This window comes from Mytilus edulis, chromosome 3, assembly GCF_963676685.1.
Source record: "Mytilus edulis chromosome 3, xbMytEdul2.2, whole genome shotgun sequence".
In the NCBI taxonomy this organism is placed as follows: domain Eukaryota; kingdom Metazoa; phylum Mollusca; class Bivalvia; order Mytilida; family Mytilidae; genus Mytilus; species Mytilus edulis.
The window spans coordinates 92,533,571-92,554,997 of NC_092346.1; the positions used below are offsets into that span (position 1 = coordinate 92,533,571).

Genomic DNA, 21,427 nt, shown 5'->3' on the forward strand with positions numbered 1-21,427 from the left:
ATTTCATTATGATATTATAGAAGTCACATTTTTAAGATTTTGTGTTTATTCTTTTTGTTCTGTAATTAACATATAAATGGATGTTGTTTTCTTTTGCAGTTAAGACATTGTTCAAATAGTAAATGTACAGTGCAGCATTAAGGTGGAGAAAACTCGCTCAAAGCAAGCTTCATCTGCTATCTTAAACAGATTCCTAGTTTTCCTGCCAAAGGTTGTGGATCTCTCCAAGTAATTCAACTTCCTACACTCCAAAAAAAACATTAAGGTACAGTCTGTAGTACTAGGTTTGAAATCTTCAGTAGTTAGCTTTGTTAAAGATTTTGAAACTTGTACAGAAGCTTGTTCATAATCAAGATTTTATTTTCTTCATTTACTGTATTTTATACTGATAAATGAACTACACAACAACTTATTTTAACTTTTTTGGTCAAGTTCACTTCTGAATAAGTGTTTATAATTGATCTTTTATATATTGTATACAGTTATGTGAATCACACGAATATAGTCTATTTTTCATACTGGTTTAATATAGAAATAAGACTATAATATGACTGCCAATAAGAACACTCTACCAGAAACCAATGACAAAGAAGGTTAGCAACTATATGTCTCTGCACAGCCTTCAACAATGAGCAAAAGCCATACTGTATAGAGAGCAATAAAAGGTCTCAAAAAGACAAATATAAAAATATTGATATAAAACAATAAATGACAATCACTGCATTACATGCCAGGGGCGTAGCTAGAATGAAACGATGTGCAAGCAACTACTAAAAAAAATTTTGGGACTCGTTTCTGTGTGTATTACATTATAACGTTGTGTCGTTTGTTTTCTCTTATTTTTGAGTGTAAATTCACATTGCGATAAGACGTGTCACGGTACTTGTCTATCCCAAATTCATGTATTTGGTTTTGATGTTATATATATATGTTATATTTGTTATTCTCGTGGGATTTTGTCTATATGTGTTACATTTTAGTGTTATGTCGTTGTTCTCCTCTTATATTTAATGCGTTTCCCTCGGTTTTAGTTTGTTATCCCGATTTTGTTTTTTGTCCATGGATTTATGAGTTTTGAACAGCGGTATACTACTGTTGCCTTTATTTATGCAGAAAAATGTTGGTTTTTTTTCGGTTTTCGGCCATATGACGGTTAAATGAGGAGCTATATGTAGATAGGATTTATAAAAAAATTATGAATGTAAAACTATTAATAAATCTTCTGAATTGAGTAATACATAAACAACACATATTTGTGAGATACAGAATTTACTCGAATTTGTCGGGTCTAGGCAGAAACAATTAAACTTCTCTATTTTTTTGTCAATATTTACACTGAAATCACGCTGAATAACGGCAGTAATGCTAGTAACTGTCGTTGTTCATTGTTGATCAAACATTTGTTTTTAACATACGTAGCACACTGATAGATCTCCATGGCAGCATTCGCGAGATGTTATTAACCAGCGTACGTGTTCGGCATCGAGCGACCTCCCAATTGAATTCGTCAAAATTACATGCCAGGTCAGTTTCGTATGTCTCAGACAATATTGAAATTTGTTCGTTTGTTATATTTTCTACAGCACGATGAGGCGATTTTCTTATAATACTAGACGCGACTCCACTCTCCAGTTCCCTTATCATATGGTCTATGAACGCAAAAAATAATGAGACTTTCCAATACTGTTTTGGCGTGTTTGCAGGGTAATTGGCTCCGGTAGTCTGTCGACCACATCGTCTCTGCATATTTTCAACGATATTGAAGGGTTCTGATAATTGCTTTTTTTGTTTTCATGGTTTCGTTTGTTAAATGTATTTTGTGTATGTTTATAATATTTGTCACAAACTTATTGTTCAGAGTTTATATGACAATAAATATTTTAATTTGAATTTGAATTTGATAATTCTAATGCCGATTGGTACATCTCATTCCAAACTGACCGGACACTGTAAAATGTGCTCCAAAACTACATGTCTTAGACTGAGTATTACACATTCAAATCTTGTAAAAGATACAAGTTACTGTCCGATTTTGTCATAATCTCCAATAACACTTTTATTTTGAAACCAAATGCCGTCATTTAATGATATTTCATCAACTAAAAAAGTGACAACATAGGTGTTTCCTTTAACATTCAATTTATAAATTTTTTATTTAAAATTTTTTTTTGCATGCCGAATCGATGTGCACGCAAGTGCGTGTTAGCTTATAGGGAGCTACACGCCTGCATGCTCCTACCTGACTTGGGACAGACACATTGGGAATGTGGCTGGGTTGAAGATCATCAAACCTTCCTTGGGACTGGTGTTATAAAGCATCATTCCCACTAGACCATGATTGCACCACGCCAACCTCAATCTAAAATAAATTCAGATCGTGGTGAGGTTGCGGTATGAGCACCATGATTTTCGTTGCTTTCACGATGCTACTACTTCCTCATTACACTTCTACAACGACCCCTCTAAGATAAAACCACATTCTCACCTTGATTATTCTGCAACCTCACTGCGCTTATCAAGATAGTTATACGCTCATCACATTCTCACTACGACCATACCTTGAGTTATCCGATTGCAACAGGATCTTACCACGTTTCTACTGCGATTAAAGCACGTTCTTAATGCGATTATACTACGTTCATACTGCGATCTTACTACGTTCTCAGCAATAACGTCAACATCGTGTTCCATATCAATACAGTTTCATTCCTTCTATATCTGATTAATTCGTAGATTTTTCGGAATCAATACAGTCATGCAACGAAAATCTACTAGAACATGTGGGTGTGGTGGTAGAGGTTGATGTGAGGCAGAGGGAGCTTTGATAGTTAGGAATCCTTATCAAGTAGAGATGTCAGACCGACCAATCCTACCTAAATTACAACCTAATGCTGGTCCATCAAACTCAAATGACATTATTGTAGTGAAAGATAGCAGAGATGAAACAGATGTGTCAATAGATATATAGGAAGAAGTCGTATGAGTGCCAATGAGACAACTCTCCATCCAAGTAACAATTTATAAAAGTAAACCATTATAGGTCAAGATACAGCCTTCGACACGCAGCCTTAGCTCACACCGAACAGCAAGCAATAAAGGGCCCCACAAGTTACTAGTGTAAAACCATTCAAACAGGAAAACCTACGGTCTGATCTATATAAACACGAGAAGCATGGTTGAGCCGTTAGAGAAAATGGACAAGAAGTCCTTATTACATACAGACAAACAAAACCTGGAGAGATTGAATATATTTTATATGAAAATGACAATGAGAATGATGGTTGTAGTATGAACGTAGTGTGGTCGTAAGAAGAGCGTGCTAGAATCGTACTGTGGTCTTGAACAGCTTGGTGTAAACGTGGTATGGTCGTAGTTAAAGCATAGTTGGGTCACGGTGAGAACGTGATGGTCGTAGTGAGGTCGTTATAATGATGCTGTGAGATCGTAGCGCAGTCTCTCCGAATAGAATCATGCTCTCGCTATGCTCTCGCTATGATGGTACAGCAACCTTAGCAATCTTACCACCACCTAAGTGCACTCCCATAACGCTTCTTCTACGACCTGATTTCACCACGACCTCTCCACGATTGTTTTGAACATGTTCAAAGTTGGCCACGCTCCTCACAATCTTGAAGACCTCACCACAACGTGATACGACCTTACTGCAATCTACACGATTGTACTACCAATCATCAAAATTTGCATTTTTTCACAGATCGTAGTGCGATCGTGGCCTAGTGGGACTGTGGTATTACAAAACATAATATTATACAATGAAATTCATGTGTATAAGTTATTAGAAAGGCATTTGACAAATTTTGTCAGTTTACCTATTCTTTTAAAATACTTTCATGACTTACAGGTCAGCTGTATATCAATTCTTATTTCTTGGATCAGCAAGATCTTATTTCAGAAGGGGTCCATCCAAGTCAAAGAAGATAATTTTTCCTTCTTTTTATGTGTTTTACAGTACATGACAGTCAGATTTTTAAGAAACTGTTAGTTGTTTTAATGTTAGTCCTCTAAAATTGCGAAGAAATTTACTGACAAAGATAAAAAAAAAATATGGATGTAATTATGTACAGGGTTAAAAACCTTGGATGTATTTACTGTTTATCCTTAAGTGTCAGACAATTATTAAGTAGAGTTATTGCCCTTTAATGGTAATTTTATGAACTTGTATCCTTTCATGCCATTTAGGGATAAAGAGAAACTGTAAACATAGAAATTTGAATATGAATAAGCAGATTTATATATCTACAAATAATTCCATTGTTTGTTGATGATGAGGGGATGATCATATTTGTTGGTCTTGGTGGGAAAAAAAATAATCCTGATTCTAAATAAAAATATGATCCAGGCAGATCTGAAAATTCAGATTGAAGATCAGTATTGCATATTTTTACAAGATTAGCAATTCTGGTTTCCTGTAGCCTCTGGTTGATTCATTTAAAGAATAAATACAATGCTGTAGTGTTTGTGATCTTGAGATGGTAAAATATGACATTGAATGGTTAAGGCATACATGGAAGACATAATTCAGTGTAACTTTTAGTAGATTTTACCATGTACATGTTAAAATTACTATTGATTTCATTTAATGAAGTTACCTTTTTAAAAACTTATAAAGATTGAGATCAGCTGTGCTTCACACTTAAATGAGAAATGATATCCAATTTATTTGATTTAAAAGCACTTTTTAAAGTACAGATATTAATTTTATGATGCTATGTTTGAATAATATTATGAAGTACTAAAATTATGTAATGTTTGCTTTTTTCATTCAATGATTAGGTTTTAAGTCTTTGTGTACCACTCCTTGCTCTAAAAAATATGTTGATGATTATTTCATTTATTGTTGAGTCTGCAACATTTATGCCACGGAAGCAAGACATTGTACATTCTGTCACCGTTGTTGGCCGTATCAGCTTTATGTCACGGAAGCAAGACATTGTACATTCTGTCACCGTTGTTGACCGTATCAGCTTTATGTCACGGAAGCAAGACATTGTACATTCTGTCACCGTTGTTGGCCGTATCAGCTTTATGGTTCAGTCAGCAGTAAATATTTATAAGGAAATATTTTTTTTAAACAGATAGTAGCTACGATTTTCGTTAAAATTACTTTTTTAATCTATATGCCGGATTTTGTACAAAAAGTAAAATAATTATGATTAAAACAATTACTGGTTACGTTCCATTAAGCATTTAGAAGTTTTTTAACTTTTAACACCTACATTTATTTATTATCTATAGATAATAATTCGATGTTAAGCCCAACCCTTATTCATGTGACCTTTACTCGTCAGTTCCCAATGCGCAATCGCACATTGTGCCTCGAAGGGAAAATGGTCGAACAGGGGAATGTTATCGCGGAAATGGTACGCGAATTAACAGTTTCAGCGAGAAAAGAAACAAAAAGAGGTGCAGACAAGTTATTGTAAATTAATAATAAAAAAACGTCGATGAGATCGGTCATTAAAATCACTCGAAACACCTGCGACGCAGACAAAGTCAAACAAAAGTAGCCGACGGTTTGCGTAATGTTTACATTTCTTAAATTTTCCAGATCACATGAAAAAAAATCTCAACGTGTTCATAATTGTCAAAAAGATGTTTATAAATTTACGGGCAGTAATCTCCCACCTTAGAAGAAATTAGAAATCAACTTCCTAAACTTAAGTATTATTCTTCAAGTGTATCCTTCATGGAGGCCCCGATTTAAGTTAACACACAAACACGTGTATACATTATCGGCATGGTTTGGTCATACAAATGTAATAACAAGTGTATAATATCGCCATTGTTGGAGAATCTTGGGTTGGAATAATATGACGGTATTTGTTATATTTTTTATTTACATAATTTGATAAATGGCGTCAAATATGTACGTTTAATAAAGAGTAATTATCAAATATTTTTTTGTAATATATATTTTATTATTTTCATATCATTTTCAAATCTCATCTACAAATAAAGATGCACAAACAAATTATTCTGCTATAAATCCTAAACATATAGTTAACCATACTTGTAACAAATTATAAAATACAAAGTCAGTAATAGATTACAGAGTACATCTGCATTGAGCTCTATTTCTTAATAATATTATCAATGCTTGACCATTTTTCTTTTAATCTTATTGCTTTACTGGTAGAGCACAAATTCATAGAGACCATGTCAACCCTATAATAATATTTAAGCCATTCAATTGCTTCAGCAACAGATGGGACTGTAAATCTAACTCTACATAAATAAACATATCTTTTCAATATCAGAATACATGTATTAAGAATATCTTTAAAGGGAAATCACACTATTGTTTATACGCATCGCTCTCGGCGCCGCTATAGTGTCGTAACTGTATTATGACGTCGCCGTTTTCGTGTCCGTCGTAAAGGTTGCTAATTTAAAAAAAATAGCGAGCCGCTCGAAGGGATGTTCCACTAAAGCAGGAGAAATGATAATGAACATATCATATTTTTTATAATTAAATTAAAAATAAAAGAGGGTCTGATTGTAATGGGGTAAATTTACGGATTACAGAATAATGGGCAAATACTGCAGAATAAAAGGCAAAAAACAGAAGATTAGAGAATGAAGCTTAAATATAAAGAATAAAAAATATTGGTAACACAAAATAAATATTAATAAATGAATGACCCTCTATCCAGACCCTTATGCTAAAAAGAACATATCAATACAAAACACCTAATCACCATGAATAATCAACACAAAGAACGATGGAACTTCATAGCATATTCAATATAATTTAGTACCCTCTCGGACCATTTTCTCGAAAAACGAAGTCGGTGACAAATACTTAAGAGTAACTTTTCTTTGGCAGCGTATCGTCGCGATACGGTATTTAGAGTTCATGGTATATTTTCGGGGGTGGGGGCGGGGGGGGGGGGGGGGGGGGGGGGGTACAAATAGACCAAGAGAAGCAGCATGTAAGTGTACACCTTCCGAAATCTTTAGTTTTCAGTCCAACAGAGGGTTGTAAATAGGAACAATGAGTTTCGACAGTTTTCTCATACACGAAACGTCATAACTATAGTTTTCTATACTACATGTATAAATAATTCATCAAAAATCTCATTTCACTTATATTTATCCGGCGCAGCCTGTCGGGTTAATACAAAGCAGGGTCAAAATTAATAAGTTTTAGTTCTGAATACTTGTATGGATTAAACTTGCCACTGGACGTAAATTATGTGTGAAGTGCTATTTGACACAATATCCAAGCTTGATATATATACTGAATTTGGACTGTGATCAAATTTTTGACATAATATAAGTTTCTGACACAAAATAAATATGGTCGAAGGTCTTTAAAAAAAAACTATTGTGTTATTGGATATTTACTCTTGATATATTTAAAAAAAAATTGAAATTTCAAAAATTTGCAGAAAAAAATTATGACCCCCCCCCTCATTCCTCTTGTAGTAATTACCCCCAAAACTCAATCCCAGCCTTCCCTTTGTGGTGTGGAACCTTGTAGTACAATTTTAGATAGATCCATACACTCAAACACAAGTTAGTGTAAAATAGTAAAACTAGTAAAATGCTTGTTTTTGAACCCTAATTCCTGAACGTTTGGAGCAATTACATGTACCCCCAACCTCAATTTGTGATATGAAACATTGTGGTAAGATTTCAGAGAAATTCATTACTTCTCAATGTTATATAAGAAATTAATGAAAATCAAAACGTAATTTACATCAACAGATATAAACAATTCATCAAAGTTGTATGAAAATTGGTAAAAGCATCTTAGAGTTAGCGTACGAAAACTGGAAAATCCCCCTTTTAATGAATAAAACCCCATATCTCGGAATAGTAAAATCGAAAATCTATAAAATTATAAAGGGAGCTTATATCAATCGATACGAACAATGCACTAAATTTTCATGAAAACTACTGAAAGCACTTATTGAGTTATTGTCCGAAAACTGAAAAAAAAACCTTTTTTTAATAGTAAAATCCTATAACTCGGAAACATAAAATCTAAAATTCATAAAAGACGAAAGGACGCGCACGCCAATAGATACAAAAAAATCAACAAAGTTTTATACCAATTGGTTGAAGCGTCCGACATGTTGACGACGGACGGACGGACGGACTGACAACGGTATACCATAATACACGTACGTCCCGTAAACGGGCGTATACAAATTTAACACGTACTGTACATTTGGCTTTAAAAGTCTCCATCAAGAGAAATACTAGTATTCAACACACACACACATGTATTTATGTAGAGTTACATGCCTCACAGTGGACTGCTTAACTGTAACCAACACATTAATGGTCCGTCTGGTGAAGGAATATTCCACTCATATAGACAAAAGTTTTGTGCTGATGATCATGTAATATTCGCTACTGAAAATTTTGCAAAATTCATGAAAACAATGAAAAAAAAACGAGTAATGCTAGTTCAGATCACATGTGATCACTTGCCTGTCGACAGTGATACAGTCAGATTGTCGGATTCCGACCTGATATAGCAGAGAGTGCTTAAATTGACACACCGATTCAATCAGTTATTTTCAAATCAACTATCATTGATCAGTATTGGCAAAAAAAAAAGTACATATACCATCATGAAAGATAAATGTGTAAAAGAATATACATTTAAAGAAAGAGAGTTGCACCAACAGAAAATAGACACTGCAATATTTCTTACTCTTAATTTCATCGGATCTCAAAATGTGTATGTACTCTTTCCAGAATTTTTACTCTATCTAACAGTATAACTCGGAAGTTTCTAAGTGTAACTCTAGCTTTGACTAGAAATCTTACTGGAATAAATGTTCGAAATCAAAATAAAACTCGAACTCAAAATTTACCTGGAAGTCGAACTTAATTTGGTTCGATTATATATATATATTTATATATATTGAGCGTTATGTAATTACGGAAATGTTAACCAATTTCAAATTTCTTCCAAAAATGGTGTCATTAAGGGCTTTTTTTTTTAAAGTGCCGAGTCTGTGGATTTTTAAACACGGTATATCAGGTTTTATCTTCACGGTGCGAATATACAAGTTAGTGAATTTATTATGTTTGTAGTCAAAATAGAACGTGTTACTTTCAGTCCGGATACCATCAGTCTTCCGAAGTAGAAGATTCTTTATCTGCAGGCCGTAAATTATTTCTTTAATACGGCATGAGGCAGACATTCGTTTTCCCTATACAACGAATGCAATTAAAAAATGTAGATGACTTCAACTTTGACAATTACTTTATAAATAATAAGCTGCTACTGTATTTAATGTTTAACGTTTCGATAGATTGATAAAAATATCAATGAATAATCGAAATACCCTGAGAAAATGTTATTATATTTTGTAGAGAAAAGGTTTAAGTTCAACCCAATAGTTCCAAGCATGCTAGAAATGCTCCTATGCTAGCAACGTCGTTCTATAACGTAAGTTATAGTTCCCGCCAAAAATCGATAATAAGATTGTTTCCGTTTTAGCGGATTTAAAACATCGGTGACCCCCCATTTTAATTTATGGTTTTAAAATCTCCCCTGAAGCTGCAACTTATGCAGAAGTTTGAAGGAAAAAACATTAGTAGATTTTTTTTATTTCAAGAAAAATCTATAATAAATCGAAATTAAAAACGGCGGGAAATGTTGAAAGGCCTTGAAAAATAAGGAAACTGAGAAAAATAAATATGTTTAAGGTAAAAGTTACAATTGACTGTTTTAGTTTTACCAGTAAAACATCGTTTTTCAATAATTTTGCCTTCATTTAGCAAATTAGAGCGCTATTTCTATATTTCGGTATAACGCAATTTTTTACTTTTTGATGACGTCATATCTCGAAAATAACATCGGTGACCCCAATTTTTTTTTCGCCTAAAATATTGTAATAAGTATAATCTGTCTACATGCAAAATTTCAATGATTTATTATTAGTAGTATAAATAGTGTGATTTCCCTTTAAATAGATGATGTTTAACACCCAAGATTATACTTGATAAGGTTGGGAGAAAGCTTACATTACATACATCTTCTAACTTTTGAAAAAAATTAAGCCAGAATGTTCGAACATAACTGCATTCAAAAAAGAGGTGTATGTATGTTTCTTTAGTTTCGGTACAAAAAGTGCACAGTTCTGTTTCACTATATTTACACTTCATAAGTAAAGTATTTGTTCCTAGAATTCTATGGAGTAATCTGTATTGAAATGCCCTTAAAGTGGGATCTTCAGTTATAAGTAAAGGAAGACTAAAAAAATAATTCCATTCTTCGGCCACAATATCTATTCTCAATTTCATTTTCCATTTCTCTTGTATGCGTGATGGGGTTTCCTTTATTTTATCTAGAAAAAATTTATAAAAATGTTTTGATACTTTATCAACTGTTTTTATGGCGGTAACATTTTTGTGACTGACAGTATTTAGTTTGATAAATACTTGAGAATGAATAACATTCTTCCATTCCTTTGGCAGTGCCAAGATTAGTCCATAGAAATCTAAGAAAGTTGTTTTTATATTATAATTTCTAATAAATTCATCATAATTGTAAAATTCTCCATTTTCCTTAATGAGATCATTTATGAAAAATGCATTATTCTGTATCCATTTTTTGTAAAAAGCTGTTTTTCCATCAATCATAATATTTTCATTTAAAAACAATGGTTGAGACAAAATATCACTTGGGGCTGTGGTCAGAGGTTCACACAATGAGGTCCATGATGAAATTACATTTTGCCAAAAAGGGTTAAATTCTTTTTTAATTTCATTGAGTGCTGATTTTGATAAATGCCACATATTTTCACCACCATTCATTTCAAGGTGATCTGCCAATAGAACCTTCCATGAGGAATAATTTGTGGGGTCTAAAACTTTTTTAACCCAGGATAACTTAAGTGATTTTATAAATGATTCAATATGTGGCATTTTTACACCACCATCCTCGTAATTTGAGATAAGTATATTTCTTTTAATTTTGTCCCCTTTACCATCCCACACAAATCTGTATAGCATAGATTGTAACTGCTTTAATATATCTGGGGATGGATCTGGTAAAACAGTAAAACATTGAATTAGAATTGGTAGGGCGAGAGTTTTCACAACTACAATTTTCCCATATATAGTAATATTTCTAAATGACCAGTCACTTAAAAGATTTTTAACTTTTTGAATTTTTTCTAAATAATTATCAACACATATATCAACTTTTGACAAACAATATTGAATGCCTAGGAGTTTGAAATTTCCTGAATGGTTCCATATTATTGTTTTATTTGTGTTTAGCTCCTCACCACAGCCCCTTTTTGCCCCAATCCATATTACTTGGGTTTTTTCAAAATTAGCCTTCAAACCAGAGCATGAGTAAAACAAGTCTATCTTATCTAGAGCACTGTTGAGAGATTCTTCACTATCATCCAGGATCAAAGTCGAATCATCAGCATACTGACTGAGTAAAAATTCAGAATTCTTAATCTTTATACCATTTATGTTGTTGTCATATTTTATTGATGCACTAAGCAGTTCCAAACATAAAATAAAAAGATAGGGAGACAATGGATCCCCTTGTCGTACCCCCCTCTCTATTACAAAAAAATCAGAAAGATAACCATTATTTTGAATGCAGCTTTTTGAATTATAGTAAAGGGTTGTGAACCATTTCACTATTGTGTCCCCAAAACCTAGAAATTTCAAGGTTTCACATATAAAGTTCCACTCAAGAGAGTCGAAGGCTTTTTCAAAGTCCAACAAGACAAGCAAGCCAGGAATATCTTCGTCATCTACTTTTTTCAAGAGGTCATATATAAGTCTTGTACACTCACCAATATATCTGCCTTTCATAAAGCCAGTTTGAGTTTCACTAATCAGGTGATCAAGGACTTTTTTAATTCTATTTGCAATACATGTTGATACTATTTTATAGTCTACATTAAGCAGTGAAATAGGTCGCCAATTTTTTAGAAAATGTTTTGGTTTACCATCTTTGGGTAGACAGGTGATAACACCTTGTGTTTGTGAAATTGATAATTTACCTTCTTGAAATGATTCTTTGAAAGAACGCAGTAGGAAAGGATTAATGTCGTGCCAAAAATTTTTATAAAACTCAGTTGTAAAACCATCCAGACCAGTAATTATCAAATATGTAAGAAAACAAAACGCACGTGTTCGTATCTATATATATCTTGGTTAGCTCACTCGCTATGTCTGCAAAGTTCGAGAAGTAAACCCGATGCATAATTAATGAGATGAATAGGCACACTACACGATATGAATTATCAATTATTAACACTTCTGTAGTTTATGAAAACATTTTAGCGATCTTATTGCTTATATTTAGTACATATCTTTGATTTTAGCAGCTTTAAAACTTGTTCATAATTTTGTCAAAATCGTAGCTACTATCCCTTTAATTTTTCTGTTTTTTTGCTGCTAAATGGACGGTTTTCAGTTAACTTGTTTATTGGTCAACAATAGGTTTTCATGATTAAGTATGTTTCTCTAATACTCTAAGCAATAGTTTTGTAAGTAGTACAAGTATGTCTATCAGGGCTCATCTCGCATGGACCACATTGTCATGGATCATTTATAACCTCCAGTTTATTTGATATCTATAGTAAACCACTTATTTGTAAGATATAGGGGTGGTAAAGGGGGGTTCTAAATAAAGAAACATGTAAAATAAAAATAACAAAAAGGTTGCACAGAAAATAAAAATCAGGAAAAACAAAGCATGAGAGATAAAACTGTAAATATTAGGGAAAAAAGTACTAGAATTTATTACTCAGCAGTTTTTGGAGATCCTGCAGTCATTATAATGGACACAAAGACTGTGGTCACCTTTTAGTGTTCAATAGTCAATTTGAAAAAAAATATAATTATTCAGAATTTGATAGCAATTTATATCCTGGGAAGATATAATTTAAAACAATCTCTGGACTGACTTTTGAATTAAGTCCCAGTTTACTCTTTTATCAAATGTGGGACAAGCACGAGAAATTGAGAGAACCGACACGAAACACATAAAATAAATAAAGGGAAACATGAAGCATGCACCTCGAGCCTAACAAAAATGAAACATTAAAACATGAAAATAAGTGACATAAAAAGGCCAAAAATGTTGCACGAAATTAACCCTTTACCACCCTCAGATATTCATCATAACATTTAATCATGATAGTTAAAGAGACTTTTCAGTGTGTAATTCAAGGGACGGAATAATGGTCTTACATACTTAGATATCCTGAAATTGTTACTCAACCAGTGCAATAATGATTTAATATAAAAAAGTGATAAAACTCTATTGTCAACACTAAAACAATAAATATTCCCAATTCTTTTGAATTGAGCAAACATTACAAACATCTGAATGAATAATGAAATGAATAACTGAGCAAGTTTTGCATGTTATTGTCACATTTGTTAATACCCAAGGGAGCCTCTTGTTGTATAACCAATTCAAAAATAAATTATGTAATTTCATTTCTTTGTTTTCTCCAAAATTTCAGACCCAAACCTTTTCTATTGAGTCATAAAAGTGGATGTCTCAAAAACACAAACAAGAGACTTGGAAAAAGCTTGAATAATCTGTCAAAATGAATTAATGAGGCAGCTCTAAGCTCTGAGAAAGGCTTTTTTGAAGTTGCACTACACCTTGACCTGCAGCAGATTAATTTGCTGTCGCCATTATTACATCATATTCAAATGTAACGATATTAGAAATTGACATGGGCTCTATCCTAAAGGAAGGAGGGAACACCTAATAGTAAGTGACAAATATTACGTAACATTTATGGTCATAGTCAAATGTTTATCTCATGTTTTAACTTCATATTTCATTAAAATATATATAAGCAGTATTTTTGTTCCAAAACTAAGAATATCATGCGGAACATGTTTTATAATGTGTCAGACCATTTTCATTGTTTACAACATGTGTTTTCGTTGTTAAAAAAATTTATCAATTGATGGTTTAAAGGATCAATATTAAATTAAAACCTTGTATGCTGAATTGTCATCAAATATTAATTTGAATTTATTTGATGTTAAACTGGATAAAGAATTATCCAAAATAAGAAATAAACAATATTTTTATTAATGGCATCCATCATTATATAAACATATTGTAATGGTCAATTTGTTTGTTTAAAACTGTTTATGTATCTGCATACTTTTGTTTAAATTTAATTATTTTGTAAGAAAGTGCAATTCATGTACAAATGTATTCTGCAACCTTTTTTGGGGGGAAAGTCCTAGAATGAAATGTATTTTAGGACATAATGTTTCCCAAATACAAAATCAGCATAAGTGTGACATAAGAAATCCTACATGTTGTTGTTGGTGTCATCAACATTTAGGTTGCACTGTGGTAAAGTGTTTTTTAGACATCAATTATTCTTAGGCTTCATGTAATTTTTTGACAGAAACCACCATCCAAAGCTAAATTTAAATAGTTAAGTTTTTGAATTTTTCATATTTTTCAGATATCTTCTTTTTTTTTTTTTTTAGAGTTAAGATTTTGGTACAGTACAGGATCCAAGGTTTTAAAACATCAATAACCTTCTTTTTTTTTTTTTTTTAGACTTCATTGAATTTCAGCAAACTTTTATGGAATCATCTTCATATTTAAATTAAGTATGGAAGCGGGGAATATGTCAAAGAACCAACTACCTAAATAAAGAGCAAAGAACAGCCAAAGGCCACTGATGTTCTCATAAGCAAGAGAATACAATACACATATATACGGTAGAAGAAAAAAAATATCACTAGTTGCTTTTATATAACAAAATGCATAATTTTACCTAAACTATACATGTTTTCTCCAGAGTCCTGCATATATCTACTGTTGAAGCATGGTATTGTTTATAAATTGAATTGTATAGGGATTCATTTCAATGTTTCCAGTTTCCAGTAATTTTAACATTTATTCTCTTTGAAGTTTAAAATTTTATTGGAGTTTTAATTCTGTGGATAAAATCTATTCACAAAAATAAGCTGAATTAAAACATGAAAAAAAAGTTCTGCTTTTAAAATTTATATTAATTATTTATTGATTTCAAACATATATTTCCAGAAAGTCTATCTCCCTAAGGTATAACTAATGATTTATTTTAATATTTATCCTGTTTAGCATGCTTCTGTGTTATATAAATATATTTTCTGTCAGCAGAGGTATAATTGTACTGCGCAGCAGTACACATTGTAAAGGCAGTGATCAGAAAATTATTTTTATAAACAGTATCAATAAGGCCAACTAAAATTAATTAGTAGATTTTCATCCAAAGTTTTGAAAAAAATGGGGCGGGTGGGAGGATTTTATTTTTTTAAATTTTATTCAATTTGAAACCTTCTTGTGGCGTGAACTTCATATATATGCAAGTGTTATAATTACAAAATTTAGCTTATACCATGTAAATGTTTAAACATGTATAAAGAATCGTACATAATTCTTGAATAAACATCTCTGATTTGCAACACAGACTGTTCTACATGCAATTGCTACTTTAGAAACATATTTTCAGCAAACAGTAAAACCATGGAGAAATTTTCTATTCATTTGACTACCAACTCCAAATTTATTTTGCTCTCTAAGTGATGGTTTGTAGTCCCCATAAACTTATACAAATGCAATGGTATGCAGCACAAGTATTATGAATGAAATGAACACTCAAACAAGTGTTGCCAGGAATAGTAAAGTTGGCGCTTTTAAGATTCTCAAGTTATGCAAGAAGTGACGCATATATAATTACATTGTAAATGGTATTTTGTGTTTTTAAACAAAAACAATAGCCATAGGTAAATCTAAGGGTTTTCTAGTACACAATGTGTATGTTTGTTGACTTTTTGAACTCTTTTTTTTCTACCAATTTGTTCCATGATTCTTGCACTTTGGAAATCATTCACAGCCCAAATTTGCTTACACAAAGTCAATGTATTATTAAATAAATCCACAATTTTCTGATGAAAGAAATTTCCAATTTGTGATAACGCGATTTGCGTTGGACACAGCGTATTTAATACTCGTAACCCGAATATTTTATGCCCTTCTGGTAATCTTACTATATTCTCCGTAGATGATACTGTCATCATTGAGCAGCAGATTTTGTCAACATAATCGTTTTAAAGTACCCGAAACAGGAATATGAAAACCCGAAATTTTATAAACAGGAAGTTCGAATGAAACGAAATTATTGACGGTTACCGGTAACGGAAATGAACAAAATCCGGAAATCGTAAATTTTGCAAAATAAAAAAAATCGGGGCGGGACGATTTCAGAGGGGCGGGCGGGGATGAAAATCTATCAATTAATTTTAATTGGCCTAATGCCCCAGAATAGTTATCATGTACCAATTAGTTTACACCTGTAATAGATAAAGGTGGGAAGGGAGGGGAAGGGTTTAGTAATTATTGCATCAGTATTTTATCCATTCATTCTTTATATCAACCAATTCATTCATACTTTAAAATGAGGGGTTGAAATTGACCCTTGAAATAAAGTAATTTTTTTATAGCCAAAATACAAATTTGAATTGTTGTGATATAACTATTAATACAGAATTATTTCCTTTTCACACATCTTATTACAAATACTGAAGTTATGACCCCTGAATTATGCATTAATATAAAAAATTGTTGTTACATCAGTTTTGTTGTGATATTTGACTGACATTTTTTTTAGCATATATTACTTTGGACACAACCCCTAATCCAGAAATTGTTATGTGAATAGGGATTCATTGTAAAACTGTCACCTTTTGGTTTCAGAACATGAAACATGTTCACATGAATATGAATTTAAAGAATTCGAATTATTCACTTGCAAGTGAATAATTCATGTGTGATTAGTGATGTTTCTTTGTTTATTTTGACAATGCTGAACCTAACTGACTGCTAAAAGCGAATTATTATTTTATATTTCAAATTCCTAAATGATTGAACTAAAAAAAATTCATATCTCATAGCTAGCCCCTTTGATGAAAATTGTATGTCTGTGAGCATGGCGAGAGTTGCCTTTATTAAAACTTAAATTCGATTATCTGATATATGTATATAATTTAATTTTGGATGTAATGCATCTTCTGATTGGCTGACGTTATTTTGTTATCAGCCCATATAATTTAGTCATGTGACCATGATGTCATCAACGTTTTTTCATGGTTTTCTACGGTTACTATGAAATTAAATTATAAGAAATGACTGTAATATTTTTTCTGTCTATTCGAAATAACGTAAAAAATGTGGTGCACACTGTTATATAACCCACTATGTGCGTTATTCAGTATGCACTAAATTTTTTATGTTATTTCTTCATGACAATCAGAATAATTTCTGACTTATGCAGTAATTTATGTTTATAAATCGTACGGACTGGACTTTCAGGGATTTGTCTGACTATTTTAAAAGATAGTCTTCAAACTTCATATTGATTTTGATTTTACCACACATTTTTTGAATCTTAAGAATAATGGTAGATAAATTAAAATTTTGAATAGCAGTCAAAGTACCGAAATTGAACACATAAATAAAATCATATTTCAGTGTGGGAAGTGAGTGAACTGAAACATTAGTGCAAACCTTATATAATAGGGATGGTGCGTTATATAATTCAACAACAAAATATCAATGAGGTACTTGTTTTCGTAATCTTTTATTTTGTCAATATATATATTCTTGCCATTTTACCTGGCTGGTTTGGCGGCACTGGTTCAGTCTTGTTTGTAATGTTTGCCTACATATGATCGAGGGCCAAATAATGCATTTTGCAACCTAAGATGACTCACACATTTACATTACACCAAAAGTTATAAAATTAGACATTAAAACATCTTGACATTACTTATAAAATATCAGTCAAAGCCTATCTTCTCTTTTCTAGACATTGAAATGATGACAAAAAGTAGATTTTTCAGATTTTCATTTGAGAGCAAAAAATGCTTATTTCTGGAACATTTTTTATTTATTGACATAGAGCACAATCCAGTGGCGGATCCAGAACTTTTTGTAAGGGGGGCCTGCTGACTGACCTAAGGGGGGCCGCTCCAGTCACTCCCTATATAATCAACCAAATTTTTCCCACGACAGGGCGGGGTGCCCGGCCTGCCTATGCAATCTTTGAAAGAAAGTTATATTTTGCCAGTGAAAGAAAGAAAAAAAAAACACTACCTCTGTGTATATCTTGTTTGGTGACATTTGTGCTCTTTTTTTTTGTAACACATGTGAAACTAAATGGACCAGATTTTGGGGCAAATATTGACAACAAAAAACAGTTTTTAGCAGAAAAGATCCCATTTTCTCATATTTTTCTGGTGCATGTTGATGTTATATCTTCATGTTTTATTTTAGCTAGATGGAATTAAGAATGTATTAAAGTACAAGACTGCTTTTGATTACAAGTGATTCTTATTCTTTAAAAACACAATTTGTTTTTACATTATAGCAGCATTTAAAGCAGAATTTGTTACCCTTCTAGATTACCTGAGATCACCTTCTAAATAAATGGGATTTGTTTTTCTGAAGCTGACTGCTGTTCCCTCTTCTTTGACTTTTTATTGAATTGAGAGTCCTTTTATGGCTGTATAACCCAACAAAAGCTTTTTTTTTGCACTAAAACTGCAATGTTTTATTTAAGTTGTCCAAATTTTAAGTTAATAGATATAGGAAGATGTGGTGTGAGTGCCAATGATACAACTCTCCATCCAAATAACAATTTTAAAAAAGTAAACCATTATAATAGACATTAAATGTTTGTGTCACATATTGCTTCTGCAAAATTGGCAAGGTTCTTTAATAAAATGCTATCTTAATTACTAAATAAGAATCTTTAATTGATGAATTAGCTGTTTGTGGCTTTGTAAAGGATTTGTAGAGCCATGCTCGGAAGGAGAGGAGGATACTGCTCTACTACCCCCTGTTTATCCAAAAATTCAGATTTTGTAAGCATGCTTTACTGTTATGTTGCATTTACAAATTGCCCACCAACTTCTTGCTTATTGAATCTTTATATATTCTTAAACATCATGAATGACCATTTATGAATTTTCTATCACCTTTCCTAGTAGCTAATCATCTTGAAATTTGGTATCCAGAATCATTGGAGAATGTTTTACTGTTTTATGAGTTTTCACATCCAACACTCTTCAACTTCTTGTTTGCATACTATGTTGGGGTATCATCAGTTAATTATAGCAGAAGCATACACTTCCAACTTCTTCAATTTCAAAATAAAGCTTATAGTGACAGTTAGTTCATTGAAAAAGTGACAAATAATAATGTTATAAGGCAAAAACACGTTTTCTGCATATTCCATGTAATGTAAAACATTTAGATATTATTTTTTTTAAAGAAGTGGGCAAGATAAATGAGTTTGTTCTTAGTATCTCAAGTCATTGCTTCAATTATCTCCACCATACATCATGTTTGACTGAGAGATAATAATATTGAGAAAAAAATAAATGCTAAATTCCAATCTAATGAATTTGGTAACAAACAATAAGTTAGATGTTTATATTTAGTTTTGTGTACTATTTTTCCTATGGCATGTAGGTATATTTTTATGTTTTTTGTGATAGATGGAATAAGAAAAAACCTGAAAACAGCATTCTAAGAATAACTCAATAACTAAGTGGAAGTAATCTTATTTATAGGTTTGCTTATTGGTAATAAGTGCTTCTTTTTCTTGATAATTATTAGTGATTTTGTTTGTCAGATATAAAAATGTAAAGAAAAGAAGATAGACAACTCCCCACCAGAGACCAAATGATGTAGAAATTAGTAACTGTAGGTCACTGCCTTTAACAATGAACAAAACCCATATAGCACAGCAAGCTTTAATGAGGCCCTGACATGACAAATGTAAAACAATTTAAAAGAGAAAACTCGCATCCTGTTTATAAACAAAAGAAATATGTTGAAGGCCGTGTGGTGACCTATAGTTGTAATTTCTGTGTCATTTGATCTCTTGTGGAGAGTCGTTGCCAATGATACCAGGTCAGGTTAGAGTACAAACCAAATATCGATGCCATGAAATACATAAATTAAACAAAAATATAGGACTGCACAATAATCCACACCAACATCCAACTCGTATGACAAACAACACATGGTCAATAGCTTGAAAAGGGCAATAACTATGAATGAGAAATTATGTCATGATATTCAATTCCATATTCATGACATTACTGAATGTAACACAAACAAATGTTAAAATTACTTATTAAACATGTAAAGAAGCAAATCAAACTTAACAAACAACATATTTATGATATTTGGAGTTGGTTTGGAAACTTTCAAGCATTATTTACACATTATTGTTCAATATAAGAAATACTTGACACACTAAGTAGCAGGAAGAAGATGCATGGATAAAAGAAATGTTTGGCACAATATTTCCTTATGTTAAGTATTCAGTTATCAAATAACAACTTGAATTTAAATATTGCATTTAATACCAAACAAAATTTTAAAAATATTCGTTTGGGCTTTCATAATACAGATTTTCAGTGAGGATTTTTTATATCAAATCTAGTGGACATTTTTTTTCTCTCTTCTAGAAAAACTATTTTTTTTCTTACATATTTTAATTTATTCCAACACTTTCCTTTCTGATAAAAAGGTAATGTGTGTTCAATAAGACAGCAATCCAACCATACAAAATAACAAAAAAAGTATCTAGAGGTCATAATCAAACTGTATAGAAAAAAAAATATTACTGCTTTCTGTATTGAGAGAAATAAAAGGGTTTTTTTGGGGTTGCTTGTTAAATTGATTTACCATTACCTAAAATAATTCTCTCTTAATAATGGGAACAAGTTTGAAATCCTTGAAAAACTAGCAACATTTTAGTTTTAAAAATTTGTCTATTTTAAACAGGATGAATGTAAAGGATTGATTGATTGATTTGTACCAAAGTAAAAGACGAAGGTGTATTAAAAAGAAGCCTTGAAAATGTAAAACTGATTTACACTGAAGTTGATTAAGCACATTTTGTCTGCATGTTAAGTTAATTTAAAAGGTGTGATGTCACTCAAGTCATATTTTAATTTAAAAGGTTTCTTTCATCCCATATTAAACATGCTTGGCAACAGACGGTCAGAAAATCTATTTTGGATTGAAAAATAAGCAAGCATATAATTTAGGAACCAAGTTATTGTAATTTTGTGTCACAAAGACTTAATACTATTGTGTTGCAATAAAAATTGATCATAGCTACAGAAACATTGAGGCGGTCTTCCTATTAGGTTTGTATAAAACGGAATTGCTTCAGGGGAAAATGGTGTCCTGAATTAACTTATTACAACACTTTATTGATTATCGGGGATTACGTAATATTACACACGCTAGGCTTAAATTGCCTCCAAGCCTCTACCAGTAATTTCATTTGTAAATCCGTCTTATAATTCTGTCTTTTGAATTCATGTCTGCTTTGGTACAAATATATTGTCTGCT

At 31.9% G+C, this 21,427-nt stretch overlaps 1 protein-coding gene across 15 annotated transcripts in view; it reads left to right on the forward strand.

Moving 5' to 3' along the window:
• Positions 1-21,427, forward strand: part of LOC139517775 (muscleblind-like protein 1) — a 195,620-nt gene that overhangs the window by 65,653 nt on the left and 108,540 nt on the right. For 9 of the 15 annotated variants that reach the window (XR_011663202.1, XR_011663200.1, XM_071309169.1 and 6 more), the window contains exon 1: positions 13,495-13,747. The exons of 1 other annotated variant lie outside the window; for it this stretch is intronic. The gene's annotated coding sequence lies outside the window, so the exon portion shown is untranslated. Of the gene's footprint in view, positions 1-99; positions 266-13,490; positions 13,748-15,055; positions 15,074-21,427 lie in introns of those variants that run through there. 5 more of the 15 variants (XM_071309165.1, XM_071309164.1, XM_071309166.1 and 2 more) reach the window with 3 other exon arrangements.